The sequence below is a fragment of the Capricornis sumatraensis genome, chromosome 15 (assembly GCF_032405125.1).
Source record: "Capricornis sumatraensis isolate serow.1 chromosome 15, serow.2, whole genome shotgun sequence".
Classification (NCBI taxonomy): Eukaryota; Metazoa; Chordata; class Mammalia; order Artiodactyla; family Bovidae; genus Capricornis; species Capricornis sumatraensis.
The window spans coordinates 86,049,186-86,071,032 of NC_091083.1; positions in this window are offsets into that span (position 1 = coordinate 86,049,186).

Genomic DNA, 21,847 nt, shown 5'->3' on the forward strand with positions numbered 1-21,847 from the left:
TAAAATGAGGATTTGTGAACAAAAGGAATGAACAGTGCCTGGACTGCAGGTAAATCATGATTTCTCAGCTACTAATACGCAGCATGGCTGTAACTGAACTCTCAAGCCCAGATCTCTAAAAATGTGCGTGCTCTGCGGAGGTTCTATCTCTTTAGCCTACACCAACTACATAATGGTGTGGAAAAGTCAACCACAGATATTTTATGGATTTGGGGGCAAAAGAAAGCAAAAGACGCCTGAAGTCCTGAAAGCATGCCTTCTTCAATAGTCTTTACTCCTTGGTCGTTTTTTCTTCACTATGACCACTGTTTTTCTCTCTTTGTTTTCTTTTTGCTTTCTGACTTTTGGCAAAGTAATTTGCCAAGAAGTATTTATCGAATAAAGGGCTCGTTTATAAATATTTGTTGTAATTTCATTCTTCTATCTTTGTATTTCCTTTTAAAAAAGGAAAGATTGCCAAATTCCAAACTTCATCAAATTCACACCTGTCTGAGCGCTAAATCTGAGTCATAATGCACAGGAAATAAGCCAAACAACCATATTCTTTTTTTGTCAGCAATCAAATACAATTTTATGCCATATGCAGGCGTCAGTGAATGCACGGCCACATGTTTAATTACAGTTTTCAAATGCCATTGTTATGATGATGTCATTGCCCAACCTTTACAGAGGGTTTAGTACTAACAGAGGCCAGGCAGAGGCCCGCTCACTATATACATGCATGTGAGGTTGCTCAGCCGTGTCCGACTCTGTGAGATCCCGTGGACTGTAGCCCACCAGGCTCCTCTGTCCATGGGATTCTCCAGGCAAGAATCCTGGAGTGGGTTGCCATTTCCTTCTCCAGGGCAGGTTCCTGATCCAGGGATCACACCAGTGTTTCGTATGCCTCCTGCGTAGCAACACTAGTACCACCTGGGAAACCTAGATGGATAGACAGGTACACAGTGTATATCACTTGACCTTTACAGTGGCTCTTCTGTAAAGCAGGTTTTATTGCTATACTATTTTATCTGTAAGGAAACAGCTCAGGAAACATTTGTCAAGTTGACGAAGGTCCAAATCAAGGACTTAGAGCACGGATCCTACATTCTTGATTATTCTGAAAGCCATGGTAGCATCAGAAAGCTAGTGAGGAGACATGTGCTTGAAGCCAGGAAGGTCGCCCACTTATGGAGGGAGCCCTCTATGGTCTGGGGCAGATGCGCGATGCCAGTTTCTCTGTCCTGAGATGGGAGGTTAGCTGTGGGCACTGGAGAAAGATGTCTTATGTGGAATAGATTATTTACTCTCTTTGAATCTCAACTTTCTTGTTTGTGAAGTGGGGTTTAGAATATTTGCCGTAGCGATTCCTGATGGAGATTAAATGAGATGATGCAGAGTATACAGGGCAAAGAGTAGGTGTTCTATAAATATCAATTATCTGATCAAGTTCTTTATTTCCTTCCTGTCTCTCATGGAAATCTTGAAGAGGAGAGGCATCTATTTGCAAATCATTTTATAATCCACGGGTGAAAGCTGAGGCAGACATACAATGCCATAATTCCTTCTGGAATCAAGAAAGATTTTTGAAATACCCTTTGATCTATTGTGGAGAAAGGCATCACGCGCATTAAAGGTAAGCTGAGCAAGGCGATTGGTACGCGGCGAGGGCAGCTCCTTGAGCCTCTCCAAGTTCATGGTGTGAGTCAAGGACACAGGATTCAGAAGCCACACTGTTGCCTTCCTCTCTAGCCACTCTCCTCCTACATGCCTCTGGAAAGACGCTAATTCACTATTTGGTTTCTCTAAGTGACAAATCACCTTATTTTCCCTTTTTCCTCTAAATCATTTTACTGGACAACAAGCTACAAAGAAAGTCTGTGTATCACTGCCAAGTCTCCCTTTGGACGGTATCACCTGCTATGCTTCTGCCGAACTGAATCTGCAACATGGGCAGGAGGAAAATACCTAGAGTCCTCGTTGTTCATTCAGGGACTGTGCCGGCTAGAGAAAGCCTTGGGAGGCGGCATCCCCAGGTAGGCTGGATACAGTGAGAAGATGCTGGAGACTGCCTCTGTTCTCTGGCACTTCTGCACTCACTTAAAAGGGCAATTTTGTTTGGTCTCTGTCCTGGCTTTCATCCCATTCTTGCAGGTCACAGCCATGGCCGACCCTGAACACCCTTACACTGTGTGTGTGGACAGTGTGTTGTGACATCTTGACCTTGCTTAAAATATGAGAACTGGAGGCCCTTTCTTCTAAGCATGGGGAAGCCAGCTATACTGGTGAGTACTGCATGGAATGAAAGCATGCTAGAAGCTGTTTTCAGGATTTCCTCAAAATCAGGAGAATGAAGCTAGGGTTGAGAGCCTTGACACTATTTTTATACGTGATTTGAATTTTCTTTGTGAACTGTTTAATTTCTCTGTGAACTATCCAAGAAATGTCGGTATCACAATGCCCACTTGTAGAGCCCTTTGAAGAGTAAGGAGGGGTCATTTCCCCTCTTCCTTAACTCTGGTTTCCAGGGTTGACCAGGAATACACGTAAAGGGTGTGACCTGAGGTGTGTGCTAATTGTTCTGATTGTCATCCATCCCTCTGTTAAATGGTGCTAAAGTGACATCTTGCAGGGAGACTGGCACAACTTTCAGAATTATATGTCCACATTTTTTAAATATAAATTTATTTATTTTAGTTGGAGGTTAACTCCTTTACCATAGTGTATTGGTTTTGCCATACATCAGCAGGAATCTGCCACAGGTATACGCGTGTTCCCCATCCTGAACCCCCTCCCTCCCCGTACCGTCCCTTCATTTCAGGTATTTGTTGTCATTGTTCATCTACTAAGTCATGCTGGACTCTGCGACCCCTTGGACTGCAGCACGCCAGGCTCCTCTGTCCTTCACTATCTCACAAAGTTTCCTCAATGTCATGTCCATTGAGTCTGTGATGCCATCCAACCATCTCGTCCTCTGTCACCCCTTCTTCTCCTGCCTTCAATCTTTCCCAGCATCAGGGGTTTTTCCAATGAGTCAGCCCTTTCCATCAGGTAGTCAAAATATTGGAGCTTCATCATCAGCATCAGTCTTTCCAATGAATATTCAGGGTTGATTTCCTTTAGGACTTACTGGTTTGATCTCTGTGCTGTCCAAGGGCCTTGCAAGAGCCTTCTCCAACACCACAGTTCAAAAGCAGCAGTTCTTTGGTGCTCAGCCTTCTTTATGGTCCAACTCTCACATCCATGCGTGACTACTGGAAAATTATAACTTTGACTATATGGACTTTTGTCAGTAAAGTGATGTCTCTGTTTTTAATATGCTGTCTAGGTTGGTCATAGCTTTCCTTCCAAGGAGCAGGCATCTTTTAATTTCATGGCTGCAGTCACCATCTGCAGTGATTTTCGAGCCCAAGAAAATAGAGTCTGCCACTGCCTCCACTGTGTCCCCTTCTATTTGCCATGAAGTGATGAGATCGGATGCCATGATCCTAGATACACCGAGTTTCTGAAAGTTAAGATGTTGATGTTCACCTGCCTAACAAAATTCCATCAGGATCCCAGTGATAAGACAAAGGAGGAGATCTAAAAAGTGCATTTTCTGAAAATATTTTGAGAGTCATCTTCTGGTACCCAGGCATATGCATTAGCCACTGAGAACAATTTTTGACTTGAGGGATAAAGACAAAATTTATTACAAATGCAGGGCTCAGGAAAGTGAAAATTTGTGCTCCAGAGGAAAAAAAAAAATGAAGAATCTATAGCCAGAGTGGATTTGGATTCATTTCCAAAATAGTTAGCCTAGGACTCTTTTAAGACTCTCAGCCTGTATATTGTCTGTTCCCCCCGAGACCTGCCTCAGTCTCCACTGGGCCCGTTTACATGAGGAGTTAAAAGATACTGAGCCAGGCTCTTGGAACTGAGAGGCAGAGATCTGAAGTCTCATGTCATCCTCAGGGTGCGCCATCCCCCTTCGTGGCAGCCTTGTTGGTGGTGGGTGGTTTCGTTTGTTATGTGTATACAGTAAAATCTGTTCTGTGGGGCAAGTTCTATGGGCTTTGACAATTGCATAGCATCATATCTAGCCCCACAGTCACGGCACAGAACGTTCCCATTATCCAAAAAATTCCTTTATTTTTCTCCTTTGTAGTCAAGCCTTCCCTCCACCACCAGCTCATGGCAACTAGTAATCTGTTTTCCACCCTGTAGTTTTTCCCCCATTGATTCACACGTGGAGCAGTTTCACTCCAAGGATTTAAGTTGGCGTCCCCCGTGGCTCAGTTGGTAAAGAATCTGCCTGCAGTGCAGGAGAGCTGGATTGATCCCTGGGTCGGGAAGATCCCCTGGGGAAGGGAATGGCAACCGGCCCCATGATTCTTCCCATGGACAGAGGAGCCTGGCAGGCTACAGTCCCCGGGGTCACAAAGAGTCCGACGTGACTGAGCGACTACCACGCTTTCTCTAACCACTTATGATGCGGAGCAGTCTTCACGTGTGTCTTTGCCATCCTTATATCTTCTTCAAGGAAATGTCTGGTAAATAGTTCACCCGTTTTCTAATTGAATTGTTTTCTTGCTTCTGGGTTTTGAAAACTCATTCTGTATCCTGCATAAGAGTTCTGCAGGAGATCCGTTTGGCAAATGCTTTCTCATAGTCGGTGGCTTGCCTTTTCATTCTCTTAACTCTGCCTTCTGAAGAGCAAAAGAGCAAGACTTCTCAATTTTGGTGACGTCCAGTTAATGAAGTTTTAAAAAATTTTATGGACCATGATTTTGGCATCATATTTAAGAAAAATTTTCCCAACTCAGAGTCACATAGATTCTTCTCTGTGTGTATATGTGTTTCTAAAAGTGTGTAGGGGTTGCAGTTGCCTGACCATGCCTTGAAAATCTGAAGCTCACCGTAAATGTTTGCTGTTGTGTGGTTGTTTGTACATGAAATGCTCCTAGAAAATTGAGGCTTGAAATTGCAACATTTAACAGAGTGTTCTCCTTGCCTGTATTGCTACAAAATAAGCCATCCCAAGTCTCTGTGCTTTAAAACATTTCTTATTGTCCTTCATGGTTCTGCAGATTGACTGAGTGCAACAGGCCAGTTCCCACACAGATTCCAGCCTGGAGTTGCCATCAGATGGTGGTCAGAATAGGAGGCATCTCACAGACCCATCTCTCAGCTGGGACAAATGTCTCAGATGGCTCACATGTTTTCCAGCCCCAAGCCTTTGTGATATCACTTGGCAAAAAGAAAGCATTTTTCAAGTAGCTACTGTGACAGATCTCGAAGGAGCCACCAAGTCAAAAGGTTTATGATTCTAAAGGGTTAACTTACCACCTAGACTACCTGCTGCTTCTCTGTTATTTCAGAAGTATGGCTGGCGAGAGCACATGAAGCCCCTCAGAGGAAATAAACCTATAAAACCAACACAGCAGAACTGGTGTAAATTGAAAGACCCTCAACATTATCCTCACCAAACAGGACTCAATGTGTGCTTAAGAAATTATGGGATATTAGATTTGTGTAGCAAGGTGGCGTGTCAAAAATTTCTTTTATAGAAAAGATTTGCTGTAAATATGCAAGACAATGTGATTTTTAAAATCTTGAGCAAAACCAGGTCTCCATAAGTTATCCTACCTACCTCCATGAGCTTGTTGTTATTTGGTCATTATGAAATGCAGTGGAAATTGAAAAGGGTTGCTGAGTTAGAATGAATTTACCAGTATCCTTTCTTACTGTTTCTTTTGAATAGGGGAGACATGTAATCATGTGCAGTTTATGACAGTAACCCAAGGGAAGAGGTGAGATGATGTGTGAACGTGAGCTTGAGAGGGAGCCGTGGGCTGGCATGGTGACCGATGGTGTCCCCTCTCCAGGTAAACACAGCTCAGCGTGGAGTGGGGTAGGACAGGGGAGCAGGTGAAAGTCTCACTGAAGCAGAACCCCAGTACCTCTGCTCATCAGATTTGTGACCTAAGGGTTTTAAGCTATTTGAAAGCATATTAAAATATATGTATGATACTTGCCTTGGAGACTGGAGGGGTTAAAACATGATTAAGCTTTGCAAGTGCTTAGCAGACTCTGGCATGTACTAAGCGGTGGTAAACACTGGCTTCTGATTTTAATAAGTTAAGGACATCGTGACCTTTAATCTCTCCCTCAGATCCCGTGCCCAGGCTTCTCTGTCACTCCCTTCTCTGCAGGGAAGTCACCAGGGCTCACAAATACAATTTCAGCTCATTTGGAAGGAGAACGTTTCCTCTGACCCTCCTGCTCTTGGATGTCGTGAGTCTGGTCGGAGCTGTGATGTCGAGTAACGTCTGTAGGGCTTTGTGATCCTGGGAAAATTATTTAACCCATCCCTGCCTCAGTTTTTCATCTATAAAACAGGGATAATGTTGCTGTGCTCAGTTGTGTTCAGCTCTTCACAATCCCATGGACTTTAGCCCGTCAGGCCCCTCTGTCCATGGAGTTTTCTAGGCAAGAATCCTGGAACAGGTTGCCATTTCCTGCTCCAGGAAATCTTCCTAACCCAGAGATGGAACCCAGGCTCCTGCATCTCCTACGCTGGCAGGTGGATTCTTTACCACTAATGCCACCTGGGGACCTACCATATAATGCAAACATGGGAATCAGATAAGATAATATATTCAAAGTGTCTAAAACAATGACTGGCATACAGAAAACATGCGTTTTCATTGTTATGCTTCTTTTAAGGATGTTTTCATGTAGACCGTTCTTAAAGTCTTTCTGAATTTGCCACAATGTTGCTTCTGATTTACGTGTTGGTTTTTTGGCTGAGGCATGTGGGGTCTTAGCTCCCCAACCAGAGATCAGACCCATACCCCCTGCATTGGAAGGCAAAGTCTTAGTGAGCAGACTGCCAGGGAAATCTCTATTATGTTTCAACAGCTATTATCAGAATAAAAAATTATCATGAGGTGCGTAATTAATACCCTGACATTCTGGTTACCAGCCATTGGCCTTTTCCCTAACCTTTCTTTCAGACAGTATTTGTGTGTGCGCTCAGTCATGTCTGACTTTTTGTGACCCCATGGACTGTAGCCCACCAGGCTCCTCTGTCCCTGGAGTTTTCCAGGCAAGAATACTGGAGGGAGTTGCCATTCCTGACTCCAGAGGATCCCAGCCCAGGGATTGAACCCTCGACTCTTGTGTCTCCTAAACTGTGGCAGGCGGGTCCTTAACCACTGTGCCACCTGGAAAGCCTCAGACAATATACCTGAGTGTAATAAGATGAAAACAATCCTGATATGGTAAGAAGGGGCATCTGGTGCATCTTAGGAAAGATATTGCTTTAGTTGCATGGTTGTGTTGTTTTTTTTTTTTAAAGGCACATAGGTTGTTGGGTGAAATATTGAGATGTTGGCCAACAGACCTCAAGCAATAAGCCTTATTAAAATATTATGGAGAGCATCTCCAAGAAGGGGAGAAGAGAGAGTTGAGAAGGGCCAAGAGGGAAGGGAAGAGTGAAGCGGCGCCTGTAACAAGGTGTGTGGAGCTGCAAAGTGGAGGCTGGGGTCAAGTGGTTCCAAGAAGAAGTGTGTTCACGAGTTGTGTGTTTGCTTCACTGAAGAACCCTCTCCTTTCCAACAACCCCATCCCTGTTATGTGACAGTTCATTTCACTCACGAATATGCTGGACCCATAGCAGCTTTTGTGTGCACACATTAAGAAGGCGAATATCCTGCCTGGGTGATGGGGTCTGGGCAATAAATGACCCGTGCACAGAGAAGGAATTCAAAGCCAGGGAATCACTCTGCCTCGTTTCTTACTCAGTGCAAAGCTGTAGAGAAAACACCGACTGTCTCAAATGTCCGTAAGTTATGGGATGGGAGACTCATGACCATCTTAGTAAGATCGTACCGTCATGTCTCCATGCCCAGCCTAGGGGCTTGCACATGAAGAATGAATGAATGAATGAGGTCCCAGCTGACATCTGGGTTACGTACGTCTCAGGCATTGTATATATAAGTTGTATTTGCAGCAAAGTATTCAGGCCCTGTTCATAATGCTCTAGATGCTCTCTGAAGCTGAGTGAGGATGTGTGTGTTGAACCAGACTATTTGAAATGTATTCATTTTATCCAAACATTTATTCATTGTAGTTTTCTTTAATACTTATAATGCACTGTTCCCGGTAGGCAATGATGCCCTTGTGAAACTTTGTGTTAGGTAGAGAAATCAGAATACTCACGTGTAACACGCATAGTAATTTCACATAGTACGATGAAGAGTATGAAAGAGGGTGTTAGGTTAGGGAGGGTCTTGACAAAGAATTAAATAAGGGAGCCCCATAACAGAGAATGTGGGGGCCGAGACGTGAATGCTGAGAATTAGCCATTGGACGGTCTGGCAGTAAAGCCGTCTGGACCCAGAGGAGCTCTGTGAGAAAGGCGAGCTAGTGAGATGTAAAGAAGAGGGCTGCGCTGGGCTGAGTGGGGTGCAGAGAGTGGAGACACCCACGGGGAGTTCAGAGATACGAGGAGGCATCAGTGAGCGAAGCGTCGGTTCTATTTCGAGGGTAATGGAAAGACTCTGGGAGATTTTAAACAAGGGAAGAACGTAATCTCATTAGAAGTGTCTGTTTTCCAATAACCAATGTGCGTGCCATCTGCATCTCGTTTATCTGTCACCACGAGCCTGGCCTCTGAGCTTGCAGCAGGGCACCTTACAAGAATGCACCTGATGCGCAGAGTGGATTTCTGCTTTCTCCAAGGTCATTTAAGGTCAAAGGAAAAATCGAGGATTTTATAGCATGGGAAGTGAGAATCGGCTGCCTCTCAACTAGAGCGCTCTGTTGAATAACTGATGGAAGGGTAAAGGGACCTTTCTAAAGTCGCTGCTAAAAGACACAGTGTGGTACTATGATTTTTTCAATACTCTTTGCAAAGTAAGCTAAACCTCATCTTTCAAAGAAGCAAGAGTATAATGCTTTTCTGTACTTTCTTCCCAGTCCATCTTTTTCTCTTTGCTGAGTCTGCGTATGCACCATCCATGCCAGTTTCTAAGGCATTAACTGATGACCTGCAATCTGAGGGAAAGGGCCAAGCGAGGGATTAGAGCTGAGGGAACGTGGGGCTTAGAAAGAAGGGGAGGCCCCCACAGCAGGAGTCAGCCAGTCTGACTCAATATCACTGGTGGTGTAAAAAAAAAGATTTTGTGATGTTTAGATTTTTGTGAAATGGAATTCTATACCTTGATACAAGATTTCCTAGTTTCTAGAACAGTCTAAGTGAGCAATTTTAAAGTTAGCTTCAATATGACTGATTAATGTTTTGATTTATGTAAATGTCATTTCTGTGAATTTCATTTCATTTCTGTGTTATTGTATCTGTATTTAATGTACTGCATTAAACTTTGCTCTGCGGTACGGAATTCATGATATATTGTTCTGCATTGTATATGGACTCTTTTAAAGCATTCCTGGTCTTCCTTATAATCAAGGTCTGGTAATTTATGCCAAAACTTTTATTGAAAGCAAACATAACAAAATACTGTTTTAAAGTGTGGTGCCATTAAAATAATAAGGATATTTTGATTAAAAAAATCAATTTCCTAAAAAGAGTAGGTCTCGGTTAGATAAACACTGAGCCCCTCCTGTCCTTACTTCTCCTCACCCCATTATCTCATCATTCAACTTTCAGTGACCAAAGATTCGATACGTTTCTTTGCCAAACAACACGGTAGGTGCCCGGGAGGCTTTGGTTGATGCTACAGAAACAACGGGCAGCGTGTAGACAAAACGCACAGAGCCTCAGTAAGGGAACGAACACACAGTCACAGGCTGCAGTCAGTGCTGGAACACGCAGGCGGAAGGCCGTGATGCCTCAGCCAGGGGACGGCGTCCCCGTTGTCGGTTCCCCTGTTCCCAAGAACCCCGCCTTTCAGCCTTAGCACTAAAACTCTACATGTTTTTGCTGTTGTTGGTAGTGGTCTGGGGAATTTTGCTGGCTTGTCCATTCATCTTTTGGAGCATGGGCGTGGTGCCAGTTTGCCCCGCTTCAAGGAAACGCTTTTCCCAGCGTCCTTTTCCACCAGCGGGAGCCTGTGATAGGCACCCGGCCAATCAGCTGCGAGGAGGAACCCTCAGACCGTCCTGTCCCCGGAGGCTCTCCTCCCACTCAGGAGTTCCTGCAAAGTTCTGGAGGCGAACGCGATCGCGCGGGCGTAAGGGCAAGAAGCATGAGCAGAAGGAGCCTGGGTCCCCCCAAGGGCTTCCCGTTACGAGGCAAAAGCAAATACAAAAAAATTATTTTAAAATACAAATTTTATATATTTTGCATACATATTTACACATGATGCATAATTTTAAATATGTGTTAGTCGGTTTTTAGGCTAAATCAGAGTGGGATGTGAGAGCTGAGAATTTGAGAGATGGAAAAATTGGAAGAGAATTAAACACTGGGCTACCAGCAGGTCTCTGAAGCTGTTTGGCTGTGATACAAACAAATGCTTAAGAACACGAACTGAAATTTCAAAAGACAGGCACACACCGTCCTTATACTTAAAATATTTAGTAAAAAGCACATTTGGCGCACACATATTCACACAGTTTTAGTCACCTACTTCTCTTTGTGTGTGCAGACCTATATTTTCATGAGTAAAATAGAAGTAGCTATTCCTTAGGGTAAGATTTCATTACTGCTTTTGATGAAAATAATAGTGTATGGGAAACCTTTGAAATAATACCCAGCTCCAGGCCTCACCCCAGACCAGATGACGCTTAGAGACTCTGATTTAGTAGCTTTTGGTGCTGTGGGTGGGGCCAGGACAGTGGGAGCTTTAAAGCTCCCCTTGTGAGTCAGCTTGGCGCTCTCTGATGACCTGGGCTGGGATGAAGGTGGCGGGTGGGAGGGAGGCTCAGAGGCAGGAGACACATGCACATTCATAGCTGACTCATGCTGTTCTGCAGCAAAAACGAACACAACATTGTAAAGCAATTTTTTAAGTTAAAAAAATAAAATAAAAATCCCCCTGTGATTCTCATATACAGCCAGGGTTGAGACTGACCGGGAGGAATGGTTTGCCTGAGCAGAAAAGGACAGTTAGAGAGAAGGACCTCAGGGCTAAGAACACCCTCCATCCTGTCTTCACTAGGAAACAGTTGGGCGATCTTGAGAAAACTAGCAAATCTTTCCAACCCGCCATTCCCTCGCTGTGAATGAAATGAAATGATAGAGGTCATGCACTTACCACCCACGTATGAAGACCATGCAACGCAGTTAAGACCCATGTCAGTGCAACAAGTTTCTCCATCCGGCACAACCGCACGAAGATGACTGACATTTGCAACACGGAGGGTATTTGGGGGATGGTCTCACTTAAAATGGGGCTTCGCTGGCAGCTCAGATGGTAAAGAATCCACCTGCCAATGCAGGAGACCCAGCTTCAACCCCGAGTCAGGAAACTCCCTGGGGAAGGGCATGGGAACCCACTCCAGTATTCTTGCCTGGAGAATCCCATGGACAGAGGAGCCTGGCGGGCTACAGTCCATAGGGTCGTGAAGAGTCAGACACGACTGAAGCGACTTAGCACTCGTGTGATCCCCACAGACACACTCCAGGTGTCAACAACCAGTGCACTTGGAACTAGCTGTAGTAAGAAACCTGGATGTGTTTGGAGGATGAGAGTCATGTTTATTAAGACACTATTACAAAGCAAAAAGCAAATTTTAAAGACTGTGATTTTAAATATGAGCCCTCACCAAAAGAATCCCTAGAGCAGGCCTTCTAAGCTGCAGGCTCCAATTTGCAAGCCAGCTGCTCCTTGCAGGACAAGCCTGAGTCGCTGCTCCACAGTGCTTCTCAGCAGGAATGTTATTTACTTAACCATGGATAATGGTTTTTCAGAGCAACCCCAGGGAAGCCAGAAAGCAAAAGTTTCTTCATATGATAACAGTATCATCATCTTCGAGTTAAAATAAACACTTAAGACCATCTACCCTGACCTGTTTATTTTAAAGATTTAAAACACTTAGCCCTTGGGTTCACTGCCTTGGTTAACTTGCTCAAGACAGTTTACGAAGGGCGACTGCAAGCCTCGAGGCTTGTTGATATCAGATCTAGTACTCTGTATATTTCTCTTGGAATTGCGGTTTCTGATCCAGTAGCCAGAAGCCCTGTGTGGTTCTTGAAGGCTTGGAATGTGGTGATCTGAGCTGAGATGTTCTATTTTAGTCCACTGGGGCTGCCAAAAAAAAAAAAAAGTACCATCGACGAGGTAGCTTATAAACAACAGTGATTTATTTCTCACAGTTCTGGAAGCTGAGATCAGGGTGCCACCGTGCCAGGGTCGACTAAGAGCCCCCTTCTGGGTTGCACACTGCTGCCCTCTCCTCGTACTCCTCACTTGGCGGGCGGAGAGTGAGAAAGCCCTTTGGTGTCTCTCATAAAGGCGCTGGTCTCAGTGGTGAGGTCACCGCCCTCAAGACCTAATCACCGTCCACAGGCCCCTCTCATGTCACCACGCTGGGGCTTCAGATTCCAGCGTACGAATTTTAGGAGGACAAAGGCATTCCGTTCACCACGTGTGCTGTAGGTATTCCATACGTCAACTTTAAAGACTTACTATGAAAAAACATTGTTATGCTGATTACAGGTTGAAATGAAAATGTTGGGGACACATTTGTGTTAGATAGAATATACTATTAAATTAATGTCTTCTTTTTGCTTTTGAAAATGTAGCTGCCAGAAAATCTATAATTTCACGTGTGACTCATATTTTATTCCTGTTGGACAGCTCTGTCTCAGATTCCTTGCACCAAGGCAAGTTAAAAGGCGCAGGAAACACATTTAAAATGTTCACAATCATTGAAAAGCTGTAAGGACATGGTCAGAAATCAGAAATAAGGGGAGAAAACGTAATAGAATAAAGGGGTTCAGATCTGTGTAGCTAGGTTTGAAATTCTTGGTATATTTTTCAAACGGCTCATCTGTTTGACTTGAACTTGAGCAAACTTTGCAAGATAGTGGAGGACAGGGGAGCCTGGAGTGCTGTGATCCGTAGGATCACAGTCAGACATGATTCAGCAACTGAACAACATCTTCTAGAAACACAGAAAAGTCCTTCAAAGAAAGAAAATGGGAGAGTTTCATTCAGTGTTTTAGGGGCAAAACATATCAACATTTAGAAGTTACCAGCTGTTCTCCTTTCAATGTGTCTTGCCTGCATGTAACCGTTAGCTAGATGCCTCTTACAATATTGACAGTGCCAACATGACTTGTGTAGAAGGTTGTAGTACAGATAAGCTATTTTTATCTGAGACATGCCTAGCAAGTGCGTAGATTTTCTTTTTTTATTTTCTTAAATTGTCCTATAATAAATTGACTTTTTATATATGTTTGTAATACACAGTTTTGAGGCAAACAGTAAATTTAGTCAATATGCTATTGTAACTTAGACCACTGTTCAACACAGGGGTTAAGGTGAGACAACTGTTTATCTAGCTGGGTTTTTTTCCTTTTTTCCTCTTTTTTTTTTTAATGGAGATTAATTTCTTTCAGGTTTGAGAGAGAAATGAAAACTGGTACCATTATTCATTCTGCATCACAGTAAATAAGCTTCATTACCAACAGACGTTTTAATTTCTCGTGGAAATACATTCCTTGCTGATTAAGTCCATCTCCCCTTCATTTTCAAACTACAGAAGATTTGCTTCAAAACCCACAGATCAGGTATATCACATTCTTTATTGAGCCAGTAACAAAAGAAAATACATTTATATTATTCAGGAAGCAATCATGGAGATACTTTACGGCTCATTTATATCAATATCAAACTAATTCAATGACAAGTCAAACATGGTGCCCTTTAATCACGGAAAACTGTGAGGTATTTCAGCTGAATAAATTAAGGGCAATTAACTAGAAAACGAGCTACACCCATGAAGCTCATTATTTTTAGGTTGAGAGATCCTTTTCGTTATTAGAATTGTTCTCTTTGATCTGCCAGATGCCTGTTTTCCCCAACAAAAATCAAAACACCTCAAAGCATGAAAGCATGCACCCCATGTGTTATGTAAACTTGACTTGGTAACTAACATCAGCCATGCCATTGCATTTGTTATCTTGGTGAAAATCACCCATTCCTCATCCAAAGGAAAAGCATAAATTTAGAACTCCAAAAATCCTCCAAATAATAACATCCAACAGAAATCAGATGCAATCTTATAATTCGTGCTGGAAAAGCAGTTATGATCAGGAAGAAGCAGGTTGGACATTGACCAGAAATCCCTGTAAAAGGAGTAGGCAGACCACATGCTGCCGGGCTTCTCTAAACACGGCCAGAACAAAGAGGGTGTGTCCTGTGCAAATGCATGTTCTGGGCACAGGTGTTTGTGACGACATGCCGTTTCTCTGGAGTTTTTAGTAAAGCATGTGTATATTTACACATACAGGGGCTTCCCAGGCAGCCCGGTCGTAAAGGATCTGCCTGCTAAGGCAGGAGACGCGAGAGACGTGAGTTCAGTCCCTGAGTTGGGGAGATCCCCTGGAGCAGGAAATGGCAGCGCACTCCAGCGTTCTTGCTTGGGGAACCTACAGAGAGAGGAGCCCTGAGGGCTACGTCCATGGATCGCAGAGTCAGAGGCGACGAGCACACAGCACCCACACAGCACACGTGGGTACTCGGGGACACGGCCTGAGTCTCCCCACGGCTCTGCCAGCATTACTAGACGTTTGTTTTTTATGTGCCAGCGTTAAAGGAAATTTAGTCAGTCCATGATGGATTTTTGCCAGTGATGCCAGTGAATGGGATGAGCTGGCTAAGTAAGTCACCGTGCTCTGCCGTGTTTGCTGGTGTGGCTGTGTGTGTATGTGTGGACGTTACACTTTCAGCTCACATCAAATGATTTGCATTTCCCAAGAATCTGACAACTACGAGAAGGATAGTAATCTCAGAAAACATGTTGGGTGATTGATATGAATTTGCCATGAATTAAGATTTTCAAAAAATATTTTCAGAAAAAAATGCTTTTTGACCATCTTGCAACATTCTGTGACATGATCTGTGCAGTGAGATGGTGACTGTAAAGGCCCTGCAGGCATTCTATCTGGAAGGATGGCAGACAGAGTTACTAGACACTAAAGCATTCTAGCGACGCTAAGTGACTGTTCTGTGAGGTGCGTAGCGGCATCAGCGGCGTGGGGCACTGGAGCCTTCAGTGATGGAGAGACATCCCCTAAGGAGGTGACTTTGCTTTTTTCAACTGTTCATTTTGAAAACACATCAAATATAGAAAATGTTACAAAAGTAGTATAGTTAACTCTGATGACTCCTTCACTTTAACCAACTGCTAACGCTTTGCCATTTCCTGTATAATTGCTGGACAATACATCGTTCTGACCCAATTAAGAGCTTTGGGCATCTTGGTCCTTCACTTGTGTTTCTCATTTATGAATCCTTCAGTGTGTATGTCCTAAGAGCAATGCCATTCTAGGAATCACCGTAGAACAGTGTCATAGCCAGCACGCTGAACATGGAGACAAAGCCAGAGCACCACGTACAGTCCACATTCCACATTCCCCAATTGGCCCAGGAATGTCTTGCCTGACATGACGGAGTGACCTGGACTAATAGCTAAACGATAAGCCAAACACAGACCCACGAAAGGGGTTTTCGGGAATAAAGACAGAAGGAATAGAAAGTCCAAAGACATTTATATAACATTTACGTAAATAATGTGTTTAAAAAATGACAGCTCTAGCCAATATTCTAGGAATTGTAATATTGATGAATAAAACCTGCCTTTACGTACACTAGTTAAATGGTTAAATTTTAAAATTCTGTGTGATAAGAAATCTTGTCCAAATTGATAGTCGTTTTGTTTGCTTGGTTTTCCTCTGTGTTTATCCGCCCGCTGTCTACCTGATCCACGGCATCGTCAGCTGAAGTCATCTGCCCTGGAGCGCCACAGGCACGGTTTAGGAAATTGTTGCCTGCAGAATTTCAAATGTGGGTATGAGGCATTTGGAAGCAATTTCTGATAAGAGAGTACTATAAATTGGTACCCCAAGGTACATCCTGCACATTACCCAACCAAATGTTTCTTCTTTAAACAAGATTCAGAGGGAGGAGGGACGTATTAGCCGTGAAACTTAATGGACTAAGGTGCCATTACTTATTAAACAGGACTATCTCTATGAAAAATGAACAGTTAATGTACACATGCAGCTAATGTAATCCATTTTATCTTATCTACATACACAGAAGATTCTGGTTGTAATGGACCTGGTGGTCCCTTTTTACTCATTCCATTTGCCTGTGCACCGTGTCTGGATTAATAAAGAGCATATTTTCCCAAATGAACATAGAAAGGCATGCTGGCCTGCTCCCAAGGACCCAGGGGTCTCCCTAAGACGTTCAGAGGGACCGAAGGTCAGGTGGCCCTCCCTGGGGCCGTGGAAAGGTTGTGGGTCTTATGTGCAGCAGAGAAGCAGTCTGGATTGTCTGATTCTTTCCAACCTTTGAAAACCCTAAAATAAAGCCGCAGCATCATAGACCATCTGGCACTTACAACGCAGTATCTCTGGATAAGTCTGAGCAAAGGGCAGACTGTTACCCCCACGGGGAAGGAGTTTCGGTCACGCTTCATTTTACTCCACTTGCCTGGTCACGGCCAGAGAGAGCAAAACCCGCTCCCATGCAGCCCCCTGTCCTCACCCTCGAGTTAATCACTCGTCTTAACATCTGCAGTTTCCATTTTTTAAAAGGTAAGCAAGAGTGATGGGAGCTCTGAACAAGAAAATGTCACACACAGACCTTTAAGTCTTCTTATTGACACAGGGGCTTCCCTGGTAGCTCACCTGGTAAAGAATCAGCCTGCTATGCAAGAGACCCTAGTTCGACTCCTGGGTCAGGAGGATCCCCGGGATCAGGAGGATCCCCTGGAGAAGGGACAGGCTACCCACTCCAGTATTCTCGAGCCTCCCTCGTGGCTCAGGTGATAAGGAATCCACCTGCAGTGTGGGAGGCCTGGGTTCGCGCTCTGGGTCGGGAAGATCCTCTGGAGGAGGGCATGGCAAGCCACTCCAGTACTTTTGCCTGGAGACTCCCATGGACAGAGGTGCCCGGTGGGCACATGAGGATTCATGCAGTCCATGGAGTCACAAAGAGTTGGACACGGCTGAGCAATTAAGCACAGCACATTCATAATTACGGCAGCCTTGGAAAAACAAAACAAAAACCCTAAAGCTGCCTGAAAGACCAACAAGGCTAGATGATTAAATGAATTCACCTAGTAAATATTAGCTGTGTTAACCGCCTTAAAAAGGAATACAGATCACGCATGTCTCTGCTAAAGGAGAGCCATGATGTATAGAAGGAAATGACGGGACAACACAAACCCAGAAAGCTGGTTACAGAATTAGGCTTAGAGGCGTCCCCCTGCTCTTTTTTTTTTTTGGTAAAGCAAGCAGGCAAGCACCGTGTATGCTTGTGTGCCACTGGATATTTATTTGTGTGTGTGTGTGTGTGTGTGTGTAAGTGTGTGTAGATTAAAGAACTAAGCTGTTCACAATAGTTCCCTTTGAGGTGTGGTATCAAGACCGGACTGTGATGGGAAGAGGAGTGCCTTTTTACATTTATACTCATTTTTATATTCATTTTAAGCCTGGATATTGTCATTTTAAAATAGCAAAGATAGAATCATAAGGTAATAGAGATAAGTGGCAGCTTAGCAAATATCCAACCTAGTTCCATATTCTTTGAACATTCCCCATTTTAAGCAGGCAGTGAAAATTGAATTAACCCAAGCTCCCCAAACCTTAAAGAATATAATTTGGGCAATTATGTGTTTAATTTAAATAAAACACTATCACCCCAACCTACTTTCCTTTTGAACATTTGGATATTTTAGCACAAAGAATTTTAGATAATTTAAATGATTAGCTTGAATGTTTTAAACAATTTAAAATGAGGTTATAATCACTGAGGCACTGAGTTCAAGTTATTCCGAGTCATGTTTCCACACATTTTCATTTATGGATTGTAGTTCAAGAAAATTCTCAAAACTTCTCATAAAGTAGATTTTTGTGGAATTAATTTTAAGCTGAAAACTGCAGTATGATCTCATCCCTGGAGCACAGAGAAAAGAGAGAGGAGCTATTGGCCAGTTGTAATCACAGCATTCACTTTGCGCCCTTTTTTCTATGTAAGCTTATGAAATTTAGTATGACTTTTTCTGTTGCCTTCCCTTATCTTCCTGTTGTTTTCCAAAGCCCAGAAATGGACAAGAGGAGACTGCTCTCCCATTTTAATTCAGGGTTCCACCAGCTGCGCAGGGTTTGCCAAGCGGTTAGGACTCTGCGGGTGCGGCCCCAGCAGCCCGTCAGCCACCCGCCAGCCGCGCGGGAGGGGCGGCAGGGCCAGGATCTGCTGGTCTCTGGGCAGAGCAGCGGCCGTGCTGACTCCGTGACTGCACCTCGCGGTGGAGAAATGAACACGGTGTCCCCTTCTTAGGAGTGTCAGTGTTCGTCATGCAGTCGTGTCCGACTCGGAGCGACCCCAGGGACCGTAACCCGCCAGGCTCCTCTGTCCATGGGATTCTCCAGGCTAGAGCAATGGAGTGGGTAGCCGTGCCCTTCTCCCGCGGAGCTTCCCGACCCTGGGATCAAGCCTGGGTCTCCTGCATTGGCAGGCGGATTCTTTACCTCTATCCAACGGAGAGATTTTGAAGAGAACCACACTGAGAAAGAGACATGCGTCCTCCTTGACTTTGGACATAGGGCTCAGCATCGGATGCTGAATGCAGGGAAGCCGAGGGGTGGAGGGCTTAGCCGAGCAGAGAGGGCTGCCCTGCAAGCCTCCTTGGGCTCACGGACCCGCCCTGACCGTCTGAAGGCAGCGACCGAGCGTCGGGAAGGAGGCCGCGGACGCCCCGCAGACCCGGCGCGCGCGCAGACAGGCGGCGTCTGCACGTGCAGCGGACCCGAGGGAAGGCCCCGGTCTCCGCGGGGGCGCGCGGGTGGGCCCCCACGGGCCGCTCTCAAGGGTGCGCCGCGCGCGAGGAAAGGGCCGGGACGCTGCGCCGAGGCGGCCCCCGGCCCGGCCCGCGGGCCCCGGCAGGCCCTGTGCCTGCTCCTCGCTGCCGGACCGCAGCCGGCCTGGCCGATGCGCAGGAGGGGCCCGGCGACGCAGCGCTGGAGAGCCGCGCTTCCGCTGGCTGGATCTTCTTACTGCCGACATGACCAACTGGATGAAGAAGCCTGCGTCTTTCTGAAGAGGTCCCTGTCGGGAAGGGAGAGAGGTTAAGGGAGCGGAGGAGAAAAAGCAAAGCTCTGTTCGTTCTGCCCAGCCCGTTCGATCCGCAGTTACACGTAGACGCTTTCAGTAAGTTCCTCAATGCGGATTCAGACCTTTTTATTCTACCTCATCCATTCATGAAACCCGCTCTAAGGAAAATCTCCATTCCCCTCACGTATTGCAGTCTTCCAGAAAGATGTCTCCACCGTGCCTTGTGAACAATAGTTCCACATCACTGAGAGAGTCTGTTGTGTGAGGCAAGTGAGGTTTGGGAAGGGACTTTGTCAGCAGAGATTCAGGTATTAAACCCGTAATTCCTGCCGCTGTGAAGAGGAATTATGTGTGAATGTCAAAAGGGAAACGAGTTCTGCCTCGCATGCCATCTTTTGCTATTAAGAGATTCTGGACTTTAATCAGAACTTTTGCTCAGCAGCCATCAAACCATTCAGAAAGAGTTGGCTTGGATCATTCAAGGAAAGAGTTGGAAGTGGTACTTGCTTTGTTTGAAAGTAGCAAACAGCAGAGCCCCCATTTAGCAAACATTTCATTTTGGAATTTAGTATAGGTGTTCGGGGCTGTGTGTATTTTCCTGAAAGCAAGTCATAAACACAGATCAGAGTTTGCAAACTCATAGCCCAGAGTCCCTGTGTGTTGCCGACCTGGTGTTTATCTTTAAAATCCATGTTATTGTTTTGTTTTCTAATAGCTTTGCTGTTGCTAAGTCACCTCAGTCGTGTCCGACTCTGTGCGACCCCAGAGATGGCAGCCCACCAGGCTCCCCCGTCCCTAGGATTCTCCAGGCAAGAACACTGAAGTGGGTTGCCATTTCCTTCTACAATGCATGAAAGTGAAAAGTGAAAGTGAAGTCGCTCAGTTATGTCTGACTCAGCGACCCCATGGACTGCAGCCTACCAAGCTCCTCCGTCCCTGGGATTTTCCAGGCAAGAGGACTGGAGTGGGATGCCATTGCCTAATAGCTTTACTAATAGCTTTACTGAGGTGTAATTGACATTTAATTCCAAACATATTTAAAAAGTATAATTAATAGAATTTTTTGTACATATACACCCACTAAATGATCACCACTATCAAGGTGGTAAATGTATCCATTATCCCTAAATATATCTACAAAAAAAAAGTGAAAGTATTAGTCACTCAATTGTGTCCAACTCTTTGTGACTCCATGGACTGTAGTCGGCCAGGCTTGTCTGTCCATGGGATTTCCCAGGCAAGAATACTGGAGTGAGTAGCCATTTCCCTCTCCAGGGGATCTTCCTGACCCAGGTATCGAACCCCTGTCTCCTGCATTGCAGGCAGATTCTTTACCATCTGAGCCACCAGGGAAGTTCAGATATATCCTCATATGCCTCTGTATTTTCTCCCGCCTGCCCCTCTCTGCCCTACCCTATCCCTATGTAACCCCAACCTTCCTTCTGTCACTAGAGATTATCAGTAGACTAAGTGTCTATGTTCCCCCCAAATTCATCAGTTGAAACCTAACCCCCAGTGTGATGGTATTAGGAGGTGGGGTCTTTGAGGGGTGATTAGGTCATGAGGGTGGAGCCCTCATGAATAGGATTCAGTTCAGTTCAGTTCAGTCGCTCAGTCGTGTCTGACTCTGCGACCCCATGAATCGCAGCACGCCAGGCCTCCCTGTCCATCACCAACTCCTGGAGTTCACTCAGACTTGCGTCCATCGAGTCCGTGATGCCATCCAGCCATCTCATCCTCGGTCGTCCCCTTCTCCTCCTGCCACCAATCCCTCCCAGAAGCAGAGTCTTTTCCAATGAGTCCACTCTTCGCATGAGGTGGCCAAAGTCCTGGGGCTTCAGCTTTAGCATCATCCCTTCCAAAGGAATCCCAGGGCTGATCTCCTTCAGAATGGACTGGTTGGATCTCCTTGCAGTCCAAGGGACGCTCAAGAGTCTTCTCCAACACCACAGTTCAAACAGTGCCCTTAAAAAAGAGGCTGCAGAGGTCGCCCTAGCCCCTTCCCCCAGGTGAGGACATGGCATCCAGGACCAGGAAGCAGGCTCTCACCAGACATGAAATCTTAACCTTCATGCTCCCAGACTCCAGAAAGGTAAGAAGTAAATTTCTATTGTTTCTCAGACAGTACCAGGCTATGGTATTTTTGTTATAGGAGCCCAGATTGACAGATTAGTTTACATGTTCTAGAGATTTATAAAAAAGATTCATAGAGAATATAATCTTTTGGTTTGTGTTTCTTTACTGAGCATAGTTATTTTGAGATCCATGATGTAGTAGATATTAATAATTCATCCTTTTTGTGGGCTAGTCTTCCATTGTATAGACATACCACATTGTTTATCCATGTGCCATATGTTTAAACACATCCATATGTTTATCCATCAACAGATGGGTATTTGGATTATTTTCATTTGGGGCCACTGCAGATACAGTTTCTATGAATATCTGGGTATACATCTTTGTATGGACAATGCATTTTTTTTCTCCTCAGGAAATACCTATACATGGCATGCTTAGCTCATCAGATAAGTGTATATTTAGGTTTTAAAGAAGTTGCCAAACTGTATTTCTAAAGTAGTTGCAATATTTTTAATTTCCAACTACCATTTTCTTCACATCCTAACTTC